This window comes from Triturus cristatus, chromosome 10, assembly GCF_964204655.1.
Source record: "Triturus cristatus chromosome 10, aTriCri1.1, whole genome shotgun sequence".
Classification (NCBI taxonomy): domain Eukaryota; kingdom Metazoa; phylum Chordata; class Amphibia; order Caudata; family Salamandridae; genus Triturus; species Triturus cristatus.
Window position 1 is genome coordinate 1232112727 of NC_140593.1, and position 27620 is coordinate 1232140346.

Below are 27620 nucleotides of genomic sequence, written 5' to 3' on the forward strand. Positions count from 1 at the left end.
CCGTCCTTTCAGAGGACCTAGCAAGAGTGGCCCCAGTAAAAAGACCAGTTATAATACATATATTAATTACATAGTAGCCCAAAGGTTCTTGAGCCCCCCACCAAATGAACAGCGCATAGCTGGTGTTTACATGGTCCAACATTTGACTACATTGTCAATAGGAAATTGAGAGGGGTGCAGCTAGAGAAGGAGCAACTCCTGTGATTTGATGACACCCCTAATGTACAAAGTGTTAACGAAAAATAATTAGTGACAAGTTTAGCTTGGAAAAAGAATTGTGGGTATTTCGAATTTGCAAATTTTTCATGAATACAGGTTTGTGTTCTTGATGGTCCAGTGAGCCAATGTGCTGGGTCAAGTCGGTAAGATTATGACCCCCTGAGTGCAAATTGTATGTAAAAATAATTTTTCAATTGAGCGAATTATTGCAGTTTTTATGGAATTGAGTAGTCTTTTTGTCTTTGACAGCTTCAGAGTGAGGAGAAGGTGGGGGCCGTGTAGAGCAGAATGTGATACAGAAATCGGAGACAGATTCTGACCTTGTAGCCAGTGTAGGTGGGGGCCGATGAGAGGAGCAGAACAGGGCACTGCTTAGAAGGCTTCTCTGACATCGCATCTGTGTAATGCCTGCAGCTGGAGAGCCTTGGGGCCAGGAGTAGGAAAAACAAACAAAAGATGGCTGGCAGCCCAGGCTCAGGCCGCGCTGAGGGGCTATTTTTAACTTCTCTGATAAGACAGGGCAGCTGAGAAATGTAAGTCGAGAAAGATTCCCTTGTTCTATTCTGTGCAAAACAAGTGCCCCGAGGAAATGTCTATGGAGAAGATTTGTTTTATTTTTTAGCAATTGTTATATTGCTTCTGGTCAGAAAGGAAAATGTTGCTCTTGTTTGGAATTTTAAGGGCTATGTGCCTATATAAAAACGATTTTCAAATTCAGACATTTTTGAATTGTGGCCACAAGCTGCCACCAGTTGCATTGGATAAATGATCCAGTGGTTACGGGTCTGTGAGGAAAGATGTGAGATGCATCTTCGACTAGGACATGAGGGTACATTGTGTACAAAGAAGCATAGCACATTTTTATAAAAAAAAAAAAAAAAAAAAAAAAAAAAAAAAAAAGAGACAGGTTCGTGTGTTCGTCATTTTTTGATTATTGTTGCTGATCCTGTGTGTCAGACTTGACGCGGTCATCATTGGGATGACCCACTGCCAGATGGGGTTGTATAGGGCAGGTAAATAAGTTATTGATTATAAGCCTGACAAATTAAGCAGGCCAGAATGTTCGCATCTGAGCTGTAGGTACTGTAATTACGCATCGCTGCTCATTTATATATGTTAGTGTAATTATCCATGCTTTCTGTGCCCGGTATACTGATGGCTTGGCACAATTACTAAATTTCACAGACATGATATTACCATTATCATGCTGTCAAAATAGCAGACAACACGTTATCAGTGTATGTCTAATTGGTGTTGGAGATGAATGAAACAAAAGAAAAAGGCTATGCAAGACTAAAATATTTTTCACATAACTGCCTTTCTCTTATAGACAGGCAGCCTCGGTCATATGTTTCCAGATTGGACATTAAGGAACAATTATGATCTGTGCACTCGCATTTTAACTCTTGAAAGGCCTGTTTTAAATAGGGACTGCCACCACAGAGGGACATATGAGGCCCGGTATTTAGGGTAATGAGAAAATATCTGACAGGATTTCCTTTTTAAAGTTTGCTTTAGTAAGCTCATTCTTGTGAGTGGTGGCCCCAAAAGTTGACTTGTTTTTGAATTAGGCTATTTATTGTATAGGTGGAAATTATTGCACATTGACTGATTTCTTTAGCAGATAAATTATTAATTATCAACATTAACAACTGTTCTTAAACTTGGTTTTCCGAATATTTAGGTAATTTAGCATTCCTATTAGGGCCTCCTAGCATTAATATTGACTTCAGGTTGGTGTAGGTTCATGTAATAGGGACATTTGCATATGAGATGTCATTTGGCTAGCTTATGAGCTAACACAATGAGGTTTGTACATTAATTTGAAGGATTTCTCGCCGTTTCACATACGCTGTGTATCTCCTATAATTTTGCTTACGCCCAGTAGCTACACACAGGGATTAATAGTATTGTCAAGACACAGGGTGGCCCCTGAGGAGGTTCGCTTCCCGCTAGCCCCTTAAGAAATTAAGCCCCTTAGAAATTAGCCCCCTTAGAAATTAAGCCAAGGAAATAGGTATGGTGTTTTCCCCTTTTTCTCATGTTTTATTGTGATCTTTCAGGGGAATTAGTCCAAGCCCCTAATACAGCTTCTACTAAAGTCCTCCCTTGGACACAAGAACACACTGTGGCATTTGAAGAATTAAAGAGAGCTTTATGTCAAGCACCAGTTTTAGCAAACCCTGATTACAACAAATCGTTTATGTTTTTGTGACAGAGCGGGATGGAACAGCACTATCTGTCCTAACACAAGATCATGCAGGAAAACACGAGCCCTGTGCTTATCTTTCTAGTACATTAGACCCAGTAGCACAGGCTTTGCCTGCGTGCCTAAAATCAGTTGCAGCAACGGCCTTAGCCATAAGACAAAGTGACTCGATAGTGCTGGGCCACCCTCTGACAGTACAAGTACCACACGCAGTAGAGGTTCTCTTGAACCGGACACAAACACAACACCTGACTGTAGCTAGACTGACAGATTATGAGCTGACGTTATTTCAACCACACATAGAGATCAGACGATGCAACATACTGAATCCTGCTACCCTTTTGCCCTCCAGTACAGAAAGCGTTTCACCACACAACTGTGTTGAAGTAATACATACCGTGACTAAACCAAGACAAGACTTGACAGATGTTGCACTCCCAGACCCCGACCTAACACTATATGTTGACGGCTCATGCATGAGGACAGGGGCGGGAGAATTAGTGGCAGCATATGCAGTGACTGCTGATACTGTAATAATAGAGACTAAAAGAATAGACATATTGTCAGCACAAGCAGCAGAGCTCATCGCCCTGACACAAGCGTGCATAAGAGCTAAGCACCTGAGAGTAAACATTTACACCGATTTTCTGGCGAGAAAGAGGTTTCTTGACCTCTCATGGGGCCAAGATACAGCATGGCCCCCTTATTCAAGCCCTACTGGAAGCAATACATTTACCAACAGCCATAGCTATCCTAAAATGTAAAGCACATACTAGAGCCACAGATACCATTTCCCAAGGCAATGATCTGGCAGACCGAACTGCTAAACAGACAGCTCAGACCCCACTAGACATGACAAAATCACAGATACTATCACTGTCCAAAGCCATGACAGTTAGGGATCCTTCCAAGGATGTACAAGACATACAGACACATGCTACTATGGACGAATTAAAGAAATGGTCGGAACAAGGAGGGGTACTGACTGATCAGGGTTGGATGAATAAGGGCAAATTCGATGGTACAAGTGATTATAAATACCGCACATAGTCCTGCACACTTAGGAGAGAAAGCAATGATAGATAGCTTACAGAATATATGGTTCAACAAGCACCTGCGTGCAGCAGCGAAACAAAAGGTCAGAACATGTATGATCTGTTGCCAATTCAATGCAGGTAAAGGCATTCCGATGGAACAAGGTGGATTCCATCCACCTGACCACCCTTTTGAAGTGCTCCAAATGGATTATATCCAAATAAACAGATGTAGAGGTTACAAATATGTCCTGGTACTAATGAAGCAGGTGTCCCTTCTGTTAGGGTATACCTGGAAATTCCATTGTGTGCGACATCCTGAAGCAGCAGGCCTTGTAGAAAGACATAATCAGACATTAAAATTTGCGCAGACAAAGGTATAGATTGGATGGTAGCCCTGCCGGTTGCCCTCTTTTACATGCGAATGGTAGCTCATTCTAGAACAGGCTTATCTCCCTATGAAGTGGTCTTTGGTAGACCACCAAAATATGTGGGCACTACAATGCCTAAAAGATTACTTATGTTGACAGTAACATGCTGACAGATTACCTGGCTTCCTTGATGTCTGCACTACTCTCTTGTTGTTCGCAGGTTGCTGCCGCCTTCCCTGACAACACCCAGGTCAAAGAATACTCCATCGCTCCTGGATGACAGGCGCCGAAGTCAGTGCTCTGGACCACGGGGACGGCCGTTAAAGTCAAAGTGCACCTTCACCACTCTTTTACAAAGGAAAAAAAACTTTGAACTTGGATTTTGAACAACATTTTCTAGAGGAGAATGCCCAGAAGTTTCCACAAAGCTAAACCTTGATTCAAAAAGTCAGAACCCGTTTGATCAATTAAGTCCACTAGGTGGTGAAGCGGTTGAACATGTATTCTGGCTCGCATAAGATCTTGGACAATAACATAAAGCAAAAATAAGAGAGTTAGATAAGAAGCAAATAGATGTATAGTGACTGTAATTTTTCAATATCTTAAGAGCATCACGATAATATGTATCAGCTTAATACTACATGCTATTTTTCCTCCTATTGCCTCACTTTTACACTCCTCCACTAATGATACCATAAAGCACACATTTAGTGATCTGCCATCCTATGAGCTATCATATCGACTTGCCTTACGCAACAATACCTTTATTCAGATGCTGCACCATTCACATCAGACTAGCAATGCTACAGACTGCTGGGTCTGTGGCCGACTCCCCCCCCTATCAGAACTATAAGGGAGTTTTGCCCCTTTATTCTCTATCCGTTCACACACAATGGCTCCTGTGGAGCATGGTTTAGTTTGATTAATTCCCTAGATTCGAATTCCGCAGTTTATCAAGACAACTGGGTATGGGGAAACCTGAACTTAGTTTTGCTTAAAGTCTGCTACCCTAACAAGGAGGGACTTCCCAAAAGAACAGGAACTGATCTAAGAAATGAAGTATATGGATTAGGTAATTTTACACTTAACCTCATGATCCTGAACGTTGAATCTGAAGCTACACCAATCTTGCCCGCCATGTCCGTATTCCCAGTAAAAGAGGAATTATGTATAAGAAAGAATGGCTCCATACACATGGGCCATAGTAAATGCACCACTGTAATAAAATTCAGTGATCAAGGCAAGTCTACATTTAGAGCTTCTCGTCATTCCTACTTTATATGTGGCCAGACCGCATATATACGCTTACCTCTAGATTGGGATGGTACCTGTTACATAGCATTCCTCCTACCACCTGTTTTCCTAGCTCCTCCTGATTCTCATAGAAATACTCATTTAGTACACAATAGACAGCAGAGAGATCTCCCAATTGTCAATTACACTGAAACAGCATGGGAAAAATACACAGATTTCAATAAAGGTTTCTTTCCCTATATAGGTACAGTTACCAATAGTAAGCTGATACGTAGATTAACCAGAACCCTTGAAGCAGTAGTGAACGAAACTATTCCCGCCTTAGGCAATTTAACAGAAGAGCAGTCTGCTATGCGGATTGTTGTGCTTCAAAATAGTCTTGTCCTTGACGTTATCCTGGCCGATAGGGGCGGAGCTTGTAGGGTCATCGGATCAAGCTATTGCATTTTTCATACCAGAAAATTCGCCATCTGTATATAAAGCCATAACTCGCCTTCATAAGATTGTAAGCCAGATACACCAGAATCCAGGCACCTGGACTTGGTCCGGTTGTTTTTGGAGTGTATTATCTACCTTTGGATGGAAGGTCCTATCCTTCCTAGGTATTGGCCTTCTTATACTATTCAGTTGCTGCTTATGTCTACAATGTGGACCAGCGATTTGTGGTCTGTGTGCCACATCGTGTATTCCACATCAAGGTTTTCGCTCAAGATCCCGGAAGAAGAAAGAAGAAGAAATGATGCTCCATGAGCAAATCGATGGATTAATGAAGATTGATGTTTCTTGACGGGCAAGTAGGGGACAAGGAGGGAATGTGGAAATGTGGATTTCCCTGATCAGTTATGTCCCCTATCTTGGACCCCAACGGTTCTATGTGCATGTTACAAATACATGTATGTTCCCTTCAGTTCCAGTTTCGAAGACGCAAACACATGTGCGTCCACCGTTAACATGTCCTCTGTCAGATCCGCCATGAATGGGCTGGATATTCGATTCCTAAGTATGAAAGGCCACCGACTTTATATGGCTAAGTTACTCCATTTTTACAGTTCAGGCAAGTAGGCCCGATTCTGTCCTCAAAGCCTTTCCCTGCTCTCTGCCTCTGACAGCTTCAGCTTGAGCTTGCATCTGTGACCATGAACTTTGTCTCATTCTCTGCGCGGCCCACGAAGCCTGACATCAGCCTATTCTCTGCCAAGAGCTGTATTTCACCTTCGAATTATCTGCTTCCCCCTCAGCCGATGCATTCCTGCCTAGTAGCTTAAGTAAACATTCCTCCAGTTACCAAGCAAAAGGCCCGGTTTCTCTGCCCTCATGCAAGTAATTCATAGCCCTGTCACCATGGAATATTCCCATCCCCTTGCATCTCATATAGACACTTAGACGCTTGTACACGCACACACAGTCAGTATAGAATAGATTCTGTCCGAGAGCCCTTCCCTTGTGGATAACACAGTTCTTTAAACATAGGATATTAGATATGATTTGGGATTAGGTTGACATAACCCCAGACTTTTGTCTCCACATGTAGAGCTAAATGTCAAGTCCCCTTCACCCTCTAGTTGCACGTCTATCACACGTCATGCTGCTGCGCGCGCATCTCTGCCAAGTATTTCTGCTGACATTGCGAAATCATCTCCAGGTATCCACCCACACATGACAATTTACCCCTTATCATCAAGTGGACGCCCACATGGACGCCCACCTTCACGCCTACTTACACGCCCACATGCTCTTATCTCATTCTCTCTTGCTCTCTTGCTTACGTACAATTGAGAAATGTATATATACTGTACTCTGTGAATAATGTTTTGAGAATATTGAGAATACTTTTCAGCCCCGTCCAGATCCTTTTTGGTGATGGAGATATTCTCCCTTTGACTCGAGTTATTGGAATAAAGCCCTTTATGAATCTGATACCACAGACTCAGCCTCTTGCTTTATGCATGATCCTATTGTTAATATTTAAAAGTCTGAGAGCGTGATATTTTATTTACCACACCTACATGTTGGTATGGTCCGCACACCCCCTCCGTCTGTGCCACTTGGTACGGCCCGCTGGAGGTGACAGTAGAACGTTGGCACCAGAGCCTGTGTTCTGGAGAGCGGATGACAGGAATAAAGTTCGTGCTTACCTTGTCCTGATGCCTCACGTGTTTTCATTGAACTACAACACTGGCGACGACTCTGCGTGGGGGGCAGCCTGTCATCTCCCCTTTTTCGTATTTCTCTCCTGAGTCAGCTGTTCGTGGGAAGAGCAGCGTTCTCCGCGTTGAAGAAACGAAGGGCGGCGGAGCGTGAGCGGAGCAGCTGAGCTACCCCTGTCAGCTGTTAGCGAGTCAGCTGTTCGCTTGGAAGAGATATGTCCCTTGTTCACGAAGAGTTGAAGGGCGGCGGAGCGTGAGCGGAGCAGCTGAGCTAATCCTGTCAGCGGATACCTGTCAGTTTCCTTGGAGTTCCGTTCCGCTAACTGAGGCGGCCCCCAGTCAGTGCGGCATTCCAGGGATCGTGATCTGCTATGCCTGGTTAGTAGCGAGGAGGGTACCGGTCCCTGTCAGCTGGATAATCCTGTCAAACGCGGCGGAGAGTGTTTCCTGCATCTGCCTGATCGAGTCTTCAGCGAAGGGTCCCACGTGCCTCTTGCTACTTCACCAACCCTCGAGATTCTGTTTAACGTCAGCTTTGTGGAGCTTCCCGATCTCTCTGTTAGTTAAGGACGTCCCCATTGTTTCCCGTGCAGCTCACAGCAGCAAAGGTTGGAAGGTCATCAGCTCAAGTAAGACTATTCCATTTTCTTCTGTCAGTTCCACTGTGATGGGCACACATTTGCGTGCCTTCGGAATGATCATCCTGTGAGGCGTACACTTTGTGTGAGGCTGATTGTCATTTTCCATTGAGAGTTTGTCTGCATTAGAAAGACTGTGCCATGGGTCTTCCCCGCTGATGGTTCTTCGTGTTATACCACTGTGATAGGCACACAAACTACGTGCCTTCTGAAGCATTCCCCTGGAGGCGCACGCGTTGTGTGAGACGACATCGTCTTTGCTCTTCTGTGGCATAGAATCTTCCCTAGGTGTGTGCACACACTGTGCTTGTTCCCACTAGTTTCCCGGGAGTATCACCAGGGATTCCTCCGGATCCGGTAGTGGTCACTCAGCGGGCTACTTGGGGTCCTTGTGAGAGAGTCATTTTATCTAAACAAGCCAGGAACCCTCCAACCAGTAAAATGGGTACACCAGGAATGAGCCAACCTCCATCATTTTTAAATGACTGTGGGGATCCCGAGATTCATTGGAAGGACTGGACAAAGTTGTTTGAATCGTATTTGATTGCGATGGGCGGAGAAAGATTTTCTCCTTTACATAAATTTTACGTAAACAACACATACTTTTGCATAATTTGGGGGTGCACGGTCGCAAAGTTTATGAAACGCTTCCTGAACCAGAATTGGAGGTAGAGGAGGTTGCAGACGTGTATGATATAACATTGATGAAATTAGAAATTCATTTCGGCGACAAAGTCAACGTGGTGCTTGAACGCCACAAATTTTTTAGTAGGGTGCAAGGGAAGAGTGAGTCCATAAATAACTATATAGCGGCTCTTAGAGGATTGACGCAATTGTGTGATTTTGGTGAACTTAATGATTCATTAATAAGAGACCAACTGGTAAGATGTACTAACAGTGGAAAGGTGCAGGAAAAATTACTTGCTAAAAATCCGTCCTTGAAGGATGCCATTTCCATTGCTCAATCAATAGAGCACACAGCCAAGTGCGTGAGAGAGATGAAAACTAAAGAGGAGGTGGTTGCTCCTATTCAGTGCGAAGAGTTTGAAGGGGAAGTATTGAAAGTGCATCATAGGGAAGGGGCTAAGAATATACCAACTTACAAAGATGGACAAAATTTGAAATGTTACAGATGTGGAAGCAGCAACCATTTGGCCAACAGTCCATTTTGCTCAGCACGCAGTGTGTTATGTAAAAAATGCAATAGAAGAGGACATTTGGCCAGAGTATGCAGGGAGGGGCCAAGCAACACTTCTAGGGGCAGCAATCCAGTTGGTGAAACACAAGCTAGATTCATTTTCCAAGTCAAGGACAGCGAGGAAACTACTAAGCCCAACTATCCTAAATGTGTTATACACATAGACAATAAAGCCATTGAAGTGTTCGCTGACTCGTGCTCCCCATATACGCTAATAAATGTAAAGGACTTTGAGGAAATTCTGGGTTGCAGCAAAAACTTGCTACATTCTCCTGACATTTCTCCGGAGGGGTACACCAGAGACCCCATTCCCCTGGTGGGGATGTTGAGTAGCCAAATAGAGTTTAAGGGTAGATCCATGGTGGGCAAGGTGTATGTGGTCGAAAAAGGTGCGAATCTGCTAGGGTGGCAGCACCAAAAAGCCCTAGGTATAATCCTAGACCCTAACAAAAGGGATCAAGTCATCCTGGTAGACATTCCTGAGAACAAGGAATCCCATCATCTACAAAATACCTTTCCTGACTTATTCACTGAAAAGTTAGGGAAATTGAAAGATTTCCAGCACAAGATCAAAGTGAAGAAAGGTGCTAAACCAGTAGTCCATAGGGCGCGCCCTGTACCGTTGCGCCTCAGAGAAGTTCTGAAAAACGAACTGGACAAGCTATGTGATATAGGGGTTATACAACCCATTGATGCTTCAGAATGGTTGGCTCCCCTGGTTATTGCGTCTAAAGCCAACGATAAGGGGATCCGCGTTTGTGTGGACTTACGCAGTTTGAATGACAACATCTGGGTAGAGCGGTTTCCTCTGCCGAACATAAACGAAATGATGAGCACGATGGGTAAAGGGAGTTTCTTCTCAGTCATCGATTTGTCCATGGCCTACCACCAAGTAGAGCTACATCCCGAGTCGAGACCGCTTACGGCGTTCTCCTCGCCGTTTGGGGCCTACATGTTTGTTAGGATGCCGTTTGGTCTAGCCTCGGCGGCATCCATTTTCCAGAAGGTGATGCAACAAGTGTTGGAGGGTATCAAGAACACGTTGTGTTTCCAAGACGATATTTTGATGTATGGGGCTACGGAAGAAGAACACGATGCTGTTCTTAACACAGTTTGTCAAAGGTTGACCAAGGCAGGATTGACTGTGAAACTAGACAAATGTAAGATAAAAGTGGACTCAGTTGACTACTTGGGCCATACTATTTCGAAAGAGGGGTTTAAACCTAAATACAGTTTGATTCAAGCAGTGATGGATGCCCACAACCCTACTAATAAGGAAGAACTTAAATCCTTTTTAGGACTAGCGGAATACATGTCTAAGTATGTATGGAATTTTGCAGAGATGTGTGATGAGTTGCGTGATCTGTTAAAAAAAGAAAAAGAGTTTGTGTGGGAGGAAAAACACAGCAGGGCAGTAAAGGAAATAAAAGTGAGCATATTAGAATCCCCTGCACTGGGTACATTCGACCCAAGCAAGAAAACTATCCTGACCACGGATGCTTCCAACAAAGGGTTAGGGGCAATGCTTTCCCAACAAGATCAGGGACGAGTCACTATTATTGCGTTCGCATCTAGATCACTCAACTCAGCGGAGAAGAACTACTCCGTCATTGAGAGGGAGGCATTGGCATGCTTCTGGGCTGTGAACCATTTCAAGTTTTTCCTGTGGGGAATACAATTTGTCATTCATACTGACCACAAGCCTCTGACCTTCATGTTTTCGCCAAAAAATGCGCACAACAATTCCCCACGCATAGCTAAATGGGTGTTGGGGTTACAAAACTATTGCTTCAAGGGAGAATATCTACCAGGTCCAAAAAATGCAATTGCTGACTATTTGTCAATATCACCACTTTTGGAATATGCTAAAGAGGAACAATTGGATGCCCCCATTTTGTCCTTGCATCACTCCTCTTTGTCTAAGGAAGAATGGGATGCAGGTGTAAAGGGAGACAAGGAGATGAGCATCCTCAGACAGTTAATCATAAATGTTTGGCCTGAACATCGGTCACAGGTCCCAGAGGAGGCCAAAGATTATTGGGAAGTGAGATTTGAACTGACATTGATGTCTGACATGATACATCGTGGAAACAGAGCGGTTCCTCCTTGTAATTTGAGAGACAAGATAATTGACCTGGCCCACGAGGGTCACTTGGGGAGGAGCCTCACCAAAAACAAAGTCAGGAACGATTTCTGGTTCCCAAGGATGGACTCCATGATCGAACTTAAAGTGAAGGAGTGTAATAGTTGTGCTTGTAGCGATAAGAGCAAGGTTACACGCAAAACCCCATTATCCCCAGTAGAGGTGCCAGAAGTTCCTTGGACCAAATTGGCAGTAGACATAATTGGTCCCATGGAGGTTCTAGGTACCCAGAAAAGATTTATGTTTGTGTTAGTTGACTACACGTCCCATTGGGTACATTTTAAGTTTACATCACAGACTACCACGAGTAACCTTATCACATTTTTGAAGAGTGTTTTTGTCTACGAAGGTATTCCTGCAACGTTGGTTACGGACAACGGAGTGCAGTTTACCTCAGAAGCAATGACCACCTTTCTGGATGAGTTGAATGTAAAGCATGAGAGAACTGCGCTCTATTGCCCGAGAGCCAATGGTTTGGTGGAAAGGACAAACAGATTCATCAAGGAGCACATTCAATTGGCCATTTCCAGTGGGTTCAATGTGGAAGACTCTTTAAGGGAGTGCCTATGGGCATACCATACTACCCCGAATTTGGTCACGGGGGTGTCTCCCTTTGTCATCTTGAGAGGAAGGGAACCGTGTACCAAACTGGTCCCACACTGGTTGAGGGGTGGTAATAAAGTGAAAAGTACAATGGGAAGGGAAGAACGTTGTTCGCTTAGATAATGGTCAGACATGGAGTAAGGACAGATTAGCTGCATCATTTCAGCCGTAAGACATATGTCAGTGCAATGTGTTACGTTGTGGTAGAATCCTTGTTTCCCATATAAAGGGAGATGTGTTGTAACCTATGTTTCAGTTACATGTTGGTATGGTCCGCACACCCCCTCCGTCTGTGCCACTGGGTACGGCCCGCTGGAGGTGACAGTAGAACGTTGGCACCAGAGCCTGTGTTCTGGAGAGCGGATGACAGGAATAAAGTTCGTGCTTACCTTGTCCTGATGCCTCACGTGTTTTCATTGAACTACAACAGTAATCATAGTTGATCCCTTGCTGATTACATTGCTCCATGTACAGGTGATACCTCACTGATTATAGTGTTCCATGTAAGATGATCCCTTCCTGATCACAGTGCTACATGTACAGCACATCCTGCACTGATCACGGTGCTACATGTACCGCAGATCCTACAATGATCACAGTGCTCCCTATACAGGTGATCCCTCACTGATCACAGTGCTCCATATACAGGTGATTTTTCTCTGATCACACAGATGCATGTTCAGTTGATCAGCAGTGATCCCTCACTGACCACAGCACTCATGTACAGGTAATCAATCAATCAATCAATAAGGGGTTTACAAAGCACAGCTACTCACCCGCGAGGGTCTAAAGATGATATGGGGTGGGGGTTGACTCCATAGATGCTGGGGTCATCCGAAGAGGTCTTGAGGTCTTTCCTGAACTGGGGTAGTGTGGGGGTTTGCTGAAGGCGGAGGGGGAGGTCTCTCCAGGCCTTGGCTGCAAGGTAGGCGGACTTTCCTCCCATTCTGGTCTTCTAGATGTGTTGGATGGTGGCCAGAGAAAGGTCACCTGATCAGAGGTGTCACTTGTGTGCGTGGAAGGAGAGGCGGTTGTTTAGGTATGCTGGTCCGATGTTGTGGAGGGCCTTGTATGGGCGGGTGAGGAGCTTGAAGGTTATTCTTCGTTCGATGGGGAGCCAGTGGAGTTTGTGGAGGTGTTGGGTGATGTGGTTGTGACGGGGGATGTCTAGGATCAGTCCGGCTGCAGCATTTTGGACGTTCTGGTGCTTGCGAAGGAGTTTTTTGTTGGTTACGGCATAGAGAGCGTTGCCGTAGTGCAGTCTGCTACTGATGAGCGCGTGCATGATTGTCTGGATTCAATGGGATCCATCTAATTGTTTTACAGAGTATGCGGAGGGTATTGAAGCAGGCCGAGGATATGGTGTTGATCTTGCGGTTCACCATGAGTCTAATATCGAGCTGAGGTTTCGCGCACAGTCCGTCGGGGGGGGGGGGGGAAGGGTTTCAGGCAGCTCATCCTGGTAACCACGGCTTTCATCCCTTCTTGGATGTTGTGCCTGGTGATGTTGGGTTCTTTGGTGAGGGAGAGGATCAGCTGGGTGTCATCGGTGTATGATACTATATTGAGCCCATGGTTTCTGACGATGGTTGCGAGGGAGGCCATATAGATGTTGAAGAGGGTGGGGCTGAGGGAGGAGCCCTGGGGCACTCCACATCTGGTCCCTGTTGGTCCCTCGCTGATTACTGTGTTCCACTTAAGATGACCTCTTGCTGATCACACTGCTCAATGTACAGGTGATCCCTTGCTGATCAGTGTCCATGTACAGGTGATCCCTTGCTGATCACAGTGTCCATGTACAGGTGATCCCTCACTGATCACCGTGTCCATGTACTGGTGATCCCTCACTGATCACAGTGTCCATGTACAGGTGATCCCTCGCTGATCGCAATGCTCCATGTACAGGTGATCACTGCTGATCACAATGCTATATGTACAGGTGATCCCAAGTGATCCCTCACTGATCACAGTGCTCCATGTACAGGTGATCCCTCACTGATCACAGTGCTCCATGTACAGGTGATCCCTCACTGATCGCAATGCTCCATGTACAGGTGATCACTGCTGATCACAATGCTATATGTACAGGTGATCCCTCACTGATCGCAATGCTCCATGTACAGGTGATCACTGCTGATCACAATGCTATATGTACAGGTAATCCCACGTCATCCCTCACTGATCACAGTGTCCATATACAGGTGATCCCTCGCCGATCACAATGCTCCATGTACAGGTGATCACTGCTGATCACAATGCTATATGTACAGGTGATCCCACATGATCCCTCACTGATCACAGTGTCCATGTACAGGTGATCCCTCACTGATCACAGTGTCCATGTACAGGTGATCACTGCTGATCACAGTGTCCATGTACAGGTGATCCCTCACTGATCACAGTGTCCATGTACAGGTGATCACTGCTGATCACAGTGTCCATGTACAGGTGATCCCTCACTGATCACAGTGTCCATGTACAGGTGATCCCTCACTGATCACAGTGTACATGTACAGGTGATCCCTCACTGATCACACTGTCCATGTACAGGTGATCACTGCTGATCACAGTGTCCATGTATAGGTGATCCCTCGCTGATCACAGTGTCCATGTATAGGTGATCCCTCACTGATCGCAGTGTCCATGTACAGGTGATCCTTCACTGATCACAGTGTCCATGTATAGGTGATCACTGCTGATCACAGTGTCCATGTACAGGTGATCCCTCGCTGATCACAGTGTCCATGTACAGGTGATCCCTCGCTGATCACAATGTTCCATGTAAAGTGATCTCTCACTGATGGGAATCCAGAGGCTACTGATTCCCGAGTGCGTCGACGCTTGATGACACTGCAGCTTCAGCAGAGGTAGGCGCCTCCAACCCACAAAACAAGCAGCAGGAGCGCGGATAGAGTGCTGCCTTAGGCTTGGGATGAACATAGCCAAAGTAAATTGGGCCCTGTCGCCAGGTGGGACCAGGGCCCTCTTAACCAGCATGCTTCCAGGCAGGGTGTCGCGTCCTGCAGCCTCCGCAAGGAAGGATCTTCTGCAGGAGACCTGACCATCTGACGCTGTCCTGCAGGAAACGTCACATCCTGTTCTCTGGACAGGGTACCTTCACTCACCGGGTTTGAACCTTGCACTTTCCAGACTGGCTCTCTCCAATGGTTGACTCTCCAGCAAACAGGTGCAATTCCAGTTTGAGGACACAAATGCCCACAACCATGTTTTGCAGAGTGTCAAACATACAAGTGATCGCAGAGCACTTCTTCAGTTCAGGACACCTGTTTCCCTGCAAGCATCCGAAGGCATCCACTGGGTCATGTATCAAAATATGGAGGTCAATGCCGTCGAGTAGCAAAGATATGGACGCCTCAATATCGACTCCCAACATATCGTAAAGGGCTGCATATGTAGAGAAGGATCGATTGAATGTGTGTAATTCCATATCTACTTACCTTGACAGTATGTTGCTAGTCAATATTGTGCAGTTGGTTTAAGTGGACGCTGACTAGATATTTTGATAGAATCCGATTACAATGACCGAAGTGCTTTGGGTTAAGATCTTCAGCCTCTATGTGTAGCCGACCAGGGTGAGGACCTTTAAAGTCATCTCTTGATTGAACTGACAGAGGTGAAGCTGACCAGGGCCCTTCGCTACCATCCACAAGGAGATGCTCACACCGATGGTTCCAATCGGATAGTACTCAACATGGTGGATATCCAGAGCCACACTTAGTGGACAAGAGGAGCCTGATGTCTCTTCTGGTGTTTACTCCTACACCTGCACCAGAAACAAAGCCACAAGTTCCCTCCCTGATACTTTCTGTCTGTGAGGATGCCCACCTATTCATCGACATCAGAAGGCCTTCACTGTCCTGATAGCAGATCTGAAGAAACAACCTAAGCCGGCCACAGAAGCTGCCATCAACAGCGATGGAAGAAACAAGGCTCGACAGCACATGGCTGAAGCAACAGGACCTCCTGTCAGAAGTCTGTCACATGCAAGGCTCAAACCCTGCAGATCTACAAACAGCATCTTTAGGCCCAAAATACTCAGGTTAGATCCGACGTGACAGACTGAAAGTGGTCCCAGGTTCCTCTCCAGTGTTTGACTCTCCTCAGGTTCCTTCACATCCATGCTCCCGGCTTCAGAAGAAATTCTTCTGCGAAAGCACAAGACAAGGAGAAAACAGGGGCAAGCTAGCGTCCAAGATGGAAAACATGTTCTCTATCTACCTTTATTACTTAAAATATAAGAATATTTAAAAATAAGTCTTCTTTTGAGTGGCTCTCTATCCTGTCATTCCCCACTGCCGGGCAGTATCTGTGCAGCTTGACTTCAAGGGATCCTATAAGCGCTGATCAGCGCATTGCTTTCCTTGGAATGCTAATATTATCATAGGAGTGTTGTTATATTCTATATGGCTGCTTATAGCCCTAAAACCTCGACAGGATTCCAAGTGAGAGTGCACGTTTATCAATTGAATGAATATTGCATTGCACTATAACATATATATAGTGCTTATTACCCTTATGTGTGCGCTGAACGGCTTGCATACATGTGGAGCATGCCACACCGTGCCAGGTATGGGGTTGGAATGGTGTTGTCTTTGTTTTCTGATCCTATGTGGGAAGTGTTTCCATGTCATGTGCGATGAACACCGAGGTGTGGTTATCATGGTAAGGGACACAGGGCTTAGCGATGTGACGGGTGAATACGCGAAACAGACACGTGTCCAGTTTATGTTTTTTTGTAACTTGTGGCTTTGATCTGCTCTGCAGACCGCTTTCAGTATTTTTATGGCCATAGTCCACTAAGTTGGTTACAGCTCAAAGACAATCCAATCTGAAATCTCTGTTCATGTTTCTGGTCCTGAGCAGGCGTAGGTTGGAGGGAGTGGTGGCCAGCAGATCTGCTGGGGTGGACTGTGTGACACTCGATCCTTTTATAAATGTCATTGTTTAAGGTCAAGGAGAGCTCACGGCATGTGGGAACCTTCAGGGATGGACTAACTATGAGTCCTCCAGAGGAAGAGCTCTTCAGTCTACATGCCTGTTCCAATGATGGTAGGTGGTTGATTGCTGTGGGCTGGTGCTGTGCTGGGTGATAGACCTGACCTGTATGGTTCTGGTTTATGTGGCTGCGAGAAGGCCATGCGGTATAAGGGAATTTGGATGTAGTCAGTTTGAACTACAATGAGATGGACCACTGGGTGTTACGGAGTTGGCATTACTGAGATGTACGAGGGCTACGTGTGAATTTACATCAGTATAAAAAGTCCAGGCTAGGCACAGGTAAGCGCTTCATAACTTACCTGGAAGTGGACATTTGTTAAAGTGTTTACATGCTGGTCATGGTGTTCCATATCTGTACACGTACATTGTACGTGAGGGAGCCATTATTGTTCCAGGTTCTATCCCAGGGTTGTGGGGTGATGCACTTATCATGGAACGTGCCATATTTACAACTCTCTTCTGACCTGCGAGTGCTTCTGGAGGCCTCAAGTCCTCACTCATAGGGAGGTCCAGTGGCTTGTACTGAGAAACCTGGGGCTCCTACTGACTTCCATAGTAAGGTAGTATGACGTTCCGCCATGCAACCTGCAGCGCACTGTCCTGTCTTGGATACTACTTCTTTACAAAAGATAGAAAAAAATTAATCAACTCAAAGAAACGAAAACTTGACATTAAAGAATCTATAGAGAAAATACTGTATTAATGTAATGTACCCATAAACAACTTAAAGTACATAAACCAGAGACATAAGATTCACATAACAGTTTGTATCCTGTTTTGTTTGTATTTCTTGAATTGAACTTGTATTATAGAGGTCCTTTACCTTGGAGGCTCTGTGGACAATGCAGAGTGCCTTGAACATAACCCTAGTAGCTCTATGTAGGCAGTGGAGTGATTGCAGGGCTGGAGTCAGGCGTTCTCTTGGGTGAGGGGAAAGAAGGAGTCTTGAGCAGTATTTTTGGATCAGCTGTTTTTTTAATATGATGAAAGCGGTGAGGATGGCTTGTGCTTTTTGTTGGGATCCAAGGTATGGGAAGGTGAGTCGCTGTGTTTTCATTGTGTAGACGGCGTTCTTTGTGACACTGTTGACACGTGGTATCAAGGGTAGGACTGAATCCAGGTTTGCATCTATGTTCCTTACCTCTCGTGGTGCAGATTGCGGGGCATCAAGCTCCTTTGGCCATCATACGATAGGCTGGTGTCTGTGTATTGTCTACAGGTCATGTTTTTCTTTGCAGTGTTGAGCTTTAGGTTGTTACTTATCATCTATAAATTTAAGGCATGAAGGAAGCTGGCAAGTTTTGACTTGTAGAGGTCTTCTGGGACGTCCATTTTTAGGTCTCGCCTGGCGATAGCAGCGCATGCGCTGCACTCGCCATGCGAGTGCCTTTTGCGATCGATTCTCGGAAGGCTTTGCATGCATGAGTAGGGATGGACAAAGATGGCTGCTCTCGCCATTTGTCCAAACCTAGCAGCATGCGCGTGCACGTACAGACAGTGGACAGTCCGTTGCCATCTTTATTCCAAACTTTCCATTGTCATGGCAACTCGTCACGCTGCCTTGTTTTTATAACACAAACTTCACCCGAGGGTATCGGGTATCAGAGCGCTTTACATGAACACCAGTTGTGCTACACAAGGCTGTAACTTTTCATGGCCACGCTGCTTTGTTTTAATTCTTTCTTTTCTTCTTCGCGTGCCTGTTTGTCCTTTTTTAAGACCTTTCTTAGGAGAGAAGCCTCTAAAACCCCCTTTTGTCCATCTGGCTTCGCACGCATGCCACATAATTCTCATTCACAACATTTATGCCGCACCAATGGCACTAGCCGCCATTGCTTTCTTCCTCCCGGGTGTTCTGGATGCAGCCATTTCCGTGCAGCTCTGCAGCTTCTAGTTCTAGTACTTGCATATTTAACCCATACAAACCAGCAGGCGTGCAACCTTTGTTCCTTATGAAAAAGGTCTCTCGTTATTGTTGTTCCAGAGATAAGCAGTGATTGCGCCGTGCTGTTGACAACAGGTTCTGATTTATTAGTAAAGCCTTCCTATTTAATATTTATGAGATGATCGAGGCTTTAAAATGAGCACAAAGTGTGAAATACAGTAGGAGGAGGCTGAGAAGAAACAACATAGTGCCCTCTACTGTGCATATGCCATAAGTACGCTTCCAATAAATAATCGACTGCGCGCACCACGCCAAACATTTTTTTATTGAAAAGCAGAGCAGGAACTTGAACGGGTATTCGTCAATTATAACACTGTCATGTCGTAGTCAGACCTAGCGCCCTGGAAGATACGTTTTTTAGTGCAAATTATTAATATTGGTGTTGTCCGATGGAACATAATAAAACAAACACTAGCAGCTCGAAAAAAGACAACAAGCGCAAGCTCTCGGTCCTCAGAACACCAAGGAAATGGGTGTTTTGTCAAAGAAATTAAATTTTGTTCTGTTGCAATGAAGCACTGTTCACGCTGCCTTGTTTTTATAACGCTAACTTCACCCGAGGGTATCGGGTATCAGAGGCTTTACATGAACACCAGTTGTGCTACACAAGGCTGTAACTTTTCTTGGCCACGCTGCCTTGTTTTAATTTTTTCTTTTCTTCTTCGCGTGCCTGTTTGTCCTGGCGTCGTCCCTTATTTGATGGTCACCTATTGTGCCTTTTTTACGCATCACCATCAACTTTTACCCGTGTGCCTGCTATGAAAATTGATCATGTTTATTATTAATAACCTATTTTTTCATTGTAAAGCAGTCAGTGTACCCAGCCACTTTGCTAAAATATTTATTACAAACGCATTTTGTTGGCAGTGATCACATATTTTTTGCTTATGTGAACGGTGTGATTAGAATTATTCGAAAATACAAAGAAAGAAAAAGTTTCTCCTGCGCAAAACGTCCATTGCAAAAACCGAAGCTCTCTCTGCCAACGACTTCTGCTCTTTTTTGCAAGAATAATTGAAACCATTATCTGGAGAGCACAGAATCTTTTTGAAAGCCTGCCAGCTAATTTTCCAGTAACTTCTTCAGCAGTGGCACACAAACAACTCTTCGATCTGAAGTTCAACAATTGCACTGTTAAGAGCTGGCCTCCAATTTGATTTGCAGTTATAAGATTTATATTTGTGATTGGCTCAGCGTTTAATTATTGTTTTAATTAGTACAATCTTATTACATGAAAACCTAAGTGCTTACCCATTGAAATTTTACCAAAGCAACACTTTCGTTGTTTCCCTTACTTTTAACTGGTATTCACGCTGTGACCCCTCATTTAAAGCAGTAACACTGGCCTTTGAAAGGGTGTGATTGCCTGCTTTATAAATTTGTTTTTAATATGGCTGTTAACGTCTCCCTGGTCCCTGATACAAAATGGCTGACACTGGAGGTCTGTCGAGAATTTCGGAGAGCTACTTGTTCTTGATCCGATGCAGAATGCAAGTTTGCCCATCCGTCACGGAGTTGCCATGTGGACAATGGTCAAGTTATTGTCTGCTTTGATTCTCTGAAGGTAAGAGCAGTATAATTTATGTCTTCCATTATTTGCGTGTTCTCTTCTGCCTTGTGGCACAAATCAATCTTATGAACAGCGAACAATGAATGAAACATGCAATTATTAATGGTAGGTTCTTCGGCAAGTAGATTGTTTTGTGGAACTAAATGTACAGACTTTAGATTCGGCATCAGTGAGCTTCCAAATATTGGCAGCTTCCTACGCTTGTGCCAGTTTACGTACTAATGGCATAAGCAACTTTATGCATTATGTACTATGGTTTAGTTTTTAGACAGATCTTGGTTGACACGGTGTGACAATAGCATATACTGAGCCAGAAATAGTGAATGTATTTATAGAAGTGTTGCACAGTTCTTCACTCTACTCCAGGCATATCAACACAAAGTTCAGTCAAAATGAGGGCATTGGTTTGATGAATATCTCACGCTACTTGAGTTTATTTGCATATTTTTACAATAGAAGAAATACAAATATGCTCTCTTCTTACCCGGGGCCACGATTCAGGAGAGCGCAGAGAAGTGATTTCAGATGAATTATTCTCTGCATGTCTCTGCCTGCCGGCTGTTTATGGGTGCACTGCACGTGTGCGTGTGCAGGTATGTATGCTTGTGTCTGAAGCAGGGCTGCGTACATGCTTTAGATCTTTACATGTACAAGGGTTACATGTTTTTACTGCGTATGTTTGCACGTGTGTGTTATGTGCATGTCTATTTCTGCTTACTTTATTGTGTAATCAATTAAAAATGCAATAGGTCTCGCCTTTCTTAAGTTAAAGCCATTTGCTTTGCTATACAATACCATTAGCAAAGCAAATGGCTTTAACTTAATCAAAGGCGAGACCTATTGCATTTTCAATGCTTGTTATTTATTGCTTGAGAGCTCAGGATTCTCTGCAAGGTTTTCACCACAGTGTGAAGGCTGCTGGTAGTACGATCTTTAGCACCTTCCCACCTTGGTTATTTGAAGGGAATAGTGTCTTTTTTGCCAAGTGTTGCATAGAGTGTACACTGTTCAATATATCAATCAATCAATCAATCAAGCAATCAATCAGGTTTTCTATAGCGCTACTAATCACCCGGTAGGGTATCCGGGTGCTTGCAGGTTCCGGAAGACTCAATCGAACAGCCAGGTCTGAGGGCTCGTCTGAATTTCGGAAGTCAGGTGATGATCCGGAGGTGCGTGGGGAGGCTGTTCCAGGTCTGTGCTGTGATGTGGGAGAAGGAGCCGCCTCCACGTCTGCTTCGGTGGATGCGGGGAGTATGGGCTGCTCCAGGTCTTTGCTGCGATGTGGGAGAAGGAGCGTCCTCCACTTCTGCTTCAGTAGATGAGGGGAGTATGGGCTGTTCCAGGTCTTTGCTGTGATGTGGGAGAAGGAGCCTCCTCCACGTCTGCTTCGGTAGATGCCGGGAGTATGGGCTGTTCCAGGTCTTTGCTGTGATGTGGGATAAGGAGCCTCCTCCACGTCTGCTTCGGTAGATGAGGGGAGTATGGGCTGCTCCAGGTCTGTGCTGTGATGTGGGAGAAGGAGCCTCCTCTACTTCTGCTTCGGTAGCTGCCGGGAGTATGGGCTGTTCCAGGTCCTTGCTCCGATGTGGGAGAAGGAGCATCCTCCACCTCTGCTTCGGTGGATGCGGGGAGTATGGGCTGCTCCAGGTCTTTGCTGTGATGTGGGAGAAGGAGCCTCCTCCACGTCTGCTTCGGTAGATGCGGGGAGTATGTGCTGCTCCAGGTATTTGCTGTAATGTGGGAAAAGGAGCATCCTCCACTTCTGCTTCGGTAGATGCGGGGAGTATGGGCTGTTCCAGGTCTTTGCTGCGATGTGGGAGAAGGAGCATCCTCCACTTCTGCTTCGGTGGATGCCGGGAGTATGGGCTGTTCCAGGTCTTTGCTGTGATGTGGGAGAAGGAGCCTCCTCTACTTCTGCTTCGGTAGATGCCGGGAGTATGGGCTGTTGCAGGTCTTTGGTGTGATGTGGGAGAAGGAGCCTCCTCCACGTCTGCTTCGGTAGATGCGGGGAGTATGGGCTGCTCCAGGTCTTTGCTGTGATGTGGGAGAAGGAGCCTCCTCCACTTCTGCTTCGGTAGATGCAGGGAGTATGAGCTGTTCCAGGTCTTTGCTGCGTTGAGGGAGAAGGAGCTTCCTCCACTTCTGCTTCGGTAGATGTGGGGAGTATGGGCTGTTTCAGGTCCTTGCTGCGATGTGGGAGAAGGAGCGTCCTCCACTTCTGCTTCGGTAGATGCAGGGAGTATGGGCTGTTCCAGGTCTTTGCTGTGATGTGGGAGAAGGAGCCTCCTCCACGTCGGCTTTGGTAGATGCGGGGTGTATGGGCTGTTACAGGTCTTTGCTGTGATGTGGGAGAAGGAGCATCCTCCACTTCTGCTTCGGTAGATGCGGGGAGTATGGGCTGCTCTAGGTCTTTGCTGTGATGTGGGACAAGGAGCCTCCTTCACGTCTGCTTCGGTAGATGCCGGGAGTATGGGCTGTTCCAGGTCTTTGCTGTGATGTGGGAGAAGGAGCCTCCTCCACGTCTGCTTCGGTAGATGCGGGGAGTATGGGCTGCTCCAGGTCTTTGCTGTGATGTGGGAGAAGGAGCCTCCTCCACGTCTGCTTCGGTAGATGCCAGGAGTATGGGCTGTTCCAGGTCTTTGCTGTTATGTGGGAGAAGGAGCCTCCTCCACGTCTGCTTCGGTAGATGCGGGGAGTATGGGCTGCTCCAGGTCTTTGCTGTGATGTGGGAGAAGGAGCCTCCTCCACTTCTGCTTCGGTAGATGCCAGGAGTATGGGCTGTTCCAGGTCTTTGCTGCGATGTGGGAGAAGGAGCATCCTCCACTTCTGCTTTGGTGGATGCGGGGAGTATGGGCTGCTCCAGGTCTTTGCTGTGATTTGGGAGAAGAAGTCTCCTCCACGTCTGCTTCGGTAGATGCGGGGAGTATGGGCTGTTCCAGGTCTTTGCTGCGATGTGGGAGAAGGAGCATCCTCCACTTCTTCTTCGGTAGATGTGGGGAGTATGGGCTGTTTCAGGTCCTTGCTGCGATGTGGGAGAAGGAGCGTCCTCCACTTCTGCTTCGGTAGATGCAGGGAGTATGGGCTGTTCCAGGTCTTTGCTGTGATGTGGGAGAAGGAGCCTCCTCCACGTCGGCTTCGGTAGATGCGGGGTGTATGGGCTGTTACAGGTCTTTGCTGTGATGTGGGAGAAGGAGCATCCTCCACTTCTGCTTCGGTAGATGCGGGGAGTATGGGCTGCTCTAGGACTTTGCTGTGATGTGGGAGAAGGAGCCTCCTTCACGTCTGCTTCGGTAGATGCCGGGAGTATGGGCTGTTCCAGGTCTTTGCTGTGATGTGGGAGAAGGAGCCTCCTCCACGTCTGCTTCGGTAGATGCGGGGAGTATGGGCTGCTCCAGGTCTTTGCTGTGATGTGGGAGAAGGAGCCTCCTCCACGTCTGCTTCGGTAGATGCCGGGAGTATGGGCTGTTCCAGGTCTTTGCTGTTATGTGGGAGAAGGAGCCTCCTCCACGTCTGCTTCGGTAGATGCGGGGAGTATGGGCTGCTCCAGGTCTTTGCTGTGATGTGGGAGAAGGAGCCTCCTCCACTTCTGCTTCGGTAGATGCCAGGAGTATGGGCTGTTCCAGGTCTTTGCTGCGATGTGGGAGAAGGAGCATCCTCCACGTCTGCTTCGGTAGATGCGGGGAGTATGGGCTGCTCCAGGTCTTTGCTGCGATGTGGGAGAAGGAGCATCCTCCACTTCTGCTTGGGTAGATGCGGGGAGTATGGGCTGTTCCAGGTCTTTGCTGCGATGTGGGAGAAGGAGCATCCTCCACTTCTGCTTCGGTAGATGCGGGGAGTATGGGCAAGTGAAAGGGAGGTGGAGTGTAGTCTTCTTGATGGTTGGTGGAAGTTCAGGTGGTGGTTAATGCAGGTGGGTCCTTGGTTGTACACACCCCTGATTGAGGACCAATATAGTAAAAGACTACATTTGTTAAGAGGTAGCAAAGGTCACAGAGGAATGGAATATTGACTGATGGCTGTTTGGTCCCAGCCACTCATTATCGATCATCAATCAGTCAATCAGGATTTATAGAGTGCAGCTCATCCCCCAATATGGTATCCAGACGCTTACAGTGCCTCGGGGGCTTATTCGGGATTCCGGAAGTAAGGTGAGGGTCAAGAGGTGCGCGAGGAGGCTGCTCCAGGTCTTTGCTGTGATGTGGGAGAAGGAGCCTCCTCCACTTCTGCTTCGGTGGATGCGGGGAGTATGGGCTGCTCCAGGTCTTTGCTGTGATGTGGGAGAAGGAGCGTCCTCCACTTCTGCTTCGGTAGATGCCGGGAGTATGGGCTGTTCCAGGTCTTTGCTGCGTTGAGGGAGAAGGAGCCTCCTCCACTTCTGCTTCGATGGATGAGGGGAGTATGGGCTGTTCCAGGTCTGTGCTGTGATGTGGGAGAAGGAGTGTCCTCCACTTCTGATTTGGTGGATGCGGGCGTGTGGGTAAGTGAAAGGGAGGTGCAGCGTAATGTTCTCGACGGTTGGTGGAAGTTCATGTGGTGGTTAATGGAGGCAGGTCCTTGGTTGTGTAGAGCCTTGTGCACGTGGGTCGGCAGCTTGAATTTACATCTCTTCTGCACAGGGAGCCAGTGGTGTGGCCTGAGGTGGGGTGAGATGTGGGTTTGTCTGGGAGGTCAGGGACGAGTCTGGCTGTGGTGTTCAGTAGGGTTTGAAGTCTCTGCATGAGGTGAGCGGCGCTTTCTACACAGAGGGCATTGCCATTGTCCAGTCGGCTGGTGATGAGGGCCTGTGTCCCGGTGCACCTCGTGTGCAGTGGTTGCCACTTGAAGGTCTTCTGTTGCATGTGCAGTGAGTAAGCAGGCGCAGGAGGCTGCGTGGATCTTGATTTTGTGCAGGAAGTTGCCCCTTCTTGCACAAAAACAATCTTGCCAACAACGCAGACCCCCTTGCCCCATGGTGCAAGAGTGCCTGCGCTGGCGTTAGGCAGCAAATTGTGCGGCGGCGTTGACTGAAAGGACAGGACTGCACCGTAGCTTGTAAATACAGTGCATTCCTGCCCTTTTAAATTGGCGTAGGGCAGCGCCGCAAAAAGACTTGCGGCGCTGCCCTGCGCCAAATCTTTGTAAATGCGGCCCTCGGTATCTATGGCCGTCATCAAGGGATCCTTTGCCTTGAACTCCCCCCTCCCTCCCCACAAAAAGAAGCAAGCCGGCTGTGGCAGCACCCCTGGAATGTAGAAGTCCCTCCCCAGCCACCCCTTCCACTCCCCGTCTCCAAACCCTTCAAGGCGCTAAAAAGCCCCTGGTCCCCGGACACGGAGGTCATGGCTGAGGACAGCCCTCCCCCCTGGCGCCATCAGATGCCCCCCCCCCCTCGCTGTCCCATGATGCTCTTCGAACACTCTGGGAAGTTCACCCCTTTCTATATTCTTTTCAGGCACCTTACTTTGGTTTCACTTTCGGACCATTCCTTGTCCTGCCGGTGATTTGCTTCTCTTCTCCATTTTCCGATATTTCCCGCTCTGCCGAGGTTTCATTTGTCCTGCTTCTGTTTACTGGCCCTGAATGATTTATTTTACCCCTGTGTCGCATCATGTTTATTATTTTCTGTAACTTGCTCTCGCGCCAAGCTTGCCCATATAAAACTTCAAGAATAAAATTAAAAAATAATAAATGCACCCCCTCGGTGTGCCCTGCTGCGCACGGCCCTGGGACCCCTGCTTCCTTTTCAGACAGTTTTGTAATTCTGCAAATCAACGTCGTTCCCAGTTATGTAGCGCCCCCTACCGACAGCCTTCTGCTATTCATGTACAGCTCTTCTCAGTTCATCCCAAGGTATAAAAAAGCATTGGCAAAACCAATAGATTTGTTTTTTCCGTTGTAAACCAGCCGTACGGCCTGTTGCCACACCACCGGCTGCGCTGAGTCTGTATTTCAGCAGTAACCTAGCACAGGAAGGCTTCTAGCCGCACTGAATCTAACCAGTGATCCAGGAGCGACACGTGGCTGCCGGGGATGCCAAGGGGTTGATATACTGGGGTCAGGGCACCAACACACAGCCCAGGGGCACGAGACTCATTCTACACCAGGAGCGGATCTCAGCGAGCCCGTGGGGGGGGGGGGGGAGGAGCTCTCAAGCTGGCCCAGGTCAGGCACACGTGACTCATCCAGTCCGGGCTTTCTTTGCATTCTGCCACTAGTGGTGCTGCATTTATCCTGGGGATAACACAACGACAGGGAACAGAATACAACAAGCATTGGCATAGCCAATAGGTCTCGCCTTTGGGACTGTATAAGTGTTTAGCCAGAGATATTGACTTTGCCTATGTCTTTAAGCTGTGCTGTAGAGAAGTGTGCAGCATGCTGAAAAGTTATAATAAAGAAGTGTCAGAAGCATTTTTGTTACCTTATATATGACCAAGAAAGCATTATGTACAACTGAACGACCATATTAAACAAGGCCTTTGTAATGTATAAACTATAGCGCTACGAAGCTGTGCTGGGCATCTGGTGTGTTTACAAGATCTCATTAAAACATTTTCCAGTGGAATCCGCAGTAAGAAGCACCGTGTTAAAAACCTGCCCCATTCTTCCCCGCTTGGTTTGCAGTCAGCAAAGCGCCCAAAGGCTGCCCTCTTGGCGATCCTCACAGTCGCACGAGCTCCGCTCTCCGAGCTCCCAATGCAGAGGGAGGGTGCGGAGAGCGTGTGCTTGATTCCGTGTGACTTTACCACTGAATTCGACATTCAAATTTCCAAACGACACTGGGGACGATGCAAATAAGTAATAATGTCACCGGTGTTTATTAAAAAAAAATTCTGAGTTTTTTATATAGCGGGGACTCGACCGAAAGTATCTGAGCGCTTTACATGAGCACCAGTGGTGTTACAGACGGAACATTGATTTTGTTGGGCACGGGGAGATTAACTAATTTGCCCAGGACCACAGGATGTTGAGGGTTTCTCTAGGGTGCAGAGAGCGTGTGCTTCACGTGCACCCCGAGAACAAATAACACCCGGACACGAATCAGAGGAGCATCGTTGTGCAAAGTATGTTAGATTGAGAGGCTGTAGTGAAAAAACAGGCGCTGGCAGCCTGCAATTGAAAAACAAGGCACCGCAGCAAACAGTAATATCTATAATGTTGTTTGTTTATTCTTTGGAGACTGGGGTGTCTGCAGTCTTGTGGGAAATGCGTAATTAGTCTGTGTTCCTTTTTTGTGCCTAATGATGACTTTTTCGCCTTTTCACTCGCAGAGGTAAACAGCACAAGG

General features: G+C 46.7%; 1 protein-coding gene across 1 annotated transcript in view; it reads left to right on the forward strand.

The window, feature by feature from the left end:
- The first annotated feature begins 7180 nt into the window (after positions 1 to 7180).
- The window catches only part of LOC146797159 (uncharacterized), a 110446-nt gene continuing 90006 nt past the window's right edge, over positions 7181 to 27620 (forward strand). The window contains exon 1 of the mRNA XM_085629849.1: positions 7181 to 8160. The gene's annotated coding sequence lies outside the window, so the exon portion shown is untranslated. The remainder of the gene's footprint in view (positions 8161 to 27620) is intronic.